The 2,053-nt window shown below is 35.9% G+C and overlaps 1 long non-coding RNA gene across 1 annotated transcript; it reads left to right on the top strand.

Moving 5' to 3' along the window:
* Positions 1–623: 623 nt before the first annotated feature.
* Positions 624–1,366, top strand: LOC105137771 (uncharacterized). Its single transcript, XR_844646.1, has 2 exons — positions 624–799; positions 1,086–1,366. It is a non-coding gene; the product is annotated as an uncharacterized LOC105137771 (long non-coding RNA).
* Positions 1,367–2,053: the final 687 nt, after the last annotated feature.

Below are 2,053 nucleotides of genomic sequence, written 5' to 3'. Positions count from 1 at the left end.
TATCAAAATTTTAATGATAAAAAAAAATTAAGTACAAGGTTGTGTGAGTATTTGCAGGTTTGAAGTTCAAAAAACTTTCAGGATGTATTAGAAAATAATACAAATCATATCTTCAAACCTCACTTAACAATTTAAATTATTAAGTTTAAAATGATTTTTTAATAAAATATAAGTTTTTATAGGTATTAATAATTAAAATGTGTGGTTCGTAGCTAACCAAACATATCAACAATATAAAAGCCATCTGAATCTGGAAGCTACCATGTTAACAAAGACTCAGTCTGTCCTCTATTTTGGGATGGATTGTTCCCTGTTTGTTAGATGGTTAGTTCATTTTTCACTAGATTTTTGCTTGGTCTTTTTCTTCTTCTCTCTGTGCGTTGTTATAGGTTGGTTTGTTTTTGACTGGCTTAGGTGGCGGTTTTCTTTTTCTTTTGGTTATGGTTTTAATTCACTTTCAATCCTGTCTATTTCCTACATGTTCCTGTCAATTTCAATTTGGGAGAGGCTGCCACGTTTTTCTCTCGTCATAGCAGCTCCACTTGCTGCATCTTTTTTAGTCATATATAATGACCAGCCCTGCAGATAAAAACCCTTCAGCCTTCATCACATTCTGACACCACTCCAGTAAGCTTTCACCAGCCACTCCAATAACTCCGATAGGCATCCCTCCTCCTGCTATCAGCTCTTCAGCATCTTTCCAGACAACAAGCTCAGATTTTCAGTAGGATCTCGAGGGACCCAGCCTCACTGGAACAAGAAGAAGGCTTCATTTCCAGGCTGAGCCAACGCAACACAGGTTTAGGACATTCTTCCCATAACTGCCGTTGAAATTCTTTTCCAGATTTTTGGGCATTTGCTTGCTTTTTAACATTCTCCTTACCTGACCATGCATGCTCTAATGAATGAAAAAAATATGCGTCTCCGTTACAGCCCATTGTATTTCTTCCCCTTAAATTTCTTATGCTTATCTTCCCTTTTTCCTTAAACCCAAGGGTCATTCAATTACATCAATTAAGAGAGAAAAAATGGAGAAAACCCAACATCATTTTTTATCCTGACCTTTTACTCCTTCCATGTGACAGGGTGTAGTCAGAGCTGGAAGACATCGCACCTACTGCAGCACACTTAAATGACAAGCCTAAGTCATCGAGCCATATTGCCCCCCACCCTCTGCTGTATAGAAGATGCGTGCAATCCCCATGATAGGCGACTTTCTTTGATGTCTATTTTCACGCCGCAACTGCGCAACATTCCTGCTTGCTTGATTATTTGTTTTCTTTCCTTTGCTTAAACTACCAGTGCTAACTGTTTGGTCATTAGCTGAGATGCGCTTCCATTGCATTCTTCACGTGTTTTGTCTTTATGTTTTTTATTCTGATAACATTTTTCGTCCGCTACTCGAACAAGATGACATGGATGGCGTGAATTACTTTATTTTCTTAATAAGAACAAACCTGCATTGCTACAGGGATAACTTCAAAGTTGCCTTACTTGGATGCCTGCCTTTTACGTCTGATTTCTCCCTATCCTAACCTGCCAATCTTCTTTGTGTGATGCATATGCGTTGTTTACTATTTGATTGTTTCTCCAGTCGTTTCACTTTTTATACACTGCTCGAAGCTGTTTTTTTCTTTTTTTTTATCCTCTATGTTTTCGTCCCCACCAAACTGTTTCAGGCTGCCCACTGTGGAGGCTGCGTTGTTTCCTTTCGTTTCTTCTTTTCAGTGACAATCCATGCAAACTTCGATCATTGACTGCTGGCACATTCCCTTCTGAACATCGACTTCAACGTTGATGGAATATCCTAGATGAAAGATTATTTTCCAGTTAATAAAAATAATACTTTGGACACGTTAAAAAATTAGTTTCTAGTTAATAAAAAATAATATAATATTAAAAAGGTGATTAGAAGGATTTTTTATATAAAAATAACATACTAATTAATGAATTTCAGTTATATAAAAATTGGCTAAATAATACATAAATCAAATTAATATATTAATGATAAATACTTCATCTAATAAGCAAATAAATATATTATTATGTATAT

This window comes from Populus euphratica, unplaced genomic scaffold (assembly GCF_000495115.2).
Source record: "Populus euphratica unplaced genomic scaffold, PopEup_1.0 scaffold163.1, whole genome shotgun sequence".
Classification (NCBI taxonomy): Eukaryota; Viridiplantae; Streptophyta; class Magnoliopsida; order Malpighiales; family Salicaceae; genus Populus; species Populus euphratica.
The sequence above is the reverse complement of the archived record's forward strand: the minus strand, read 5'-3'. Positions and strand labels throughout refer to the sequence as shown.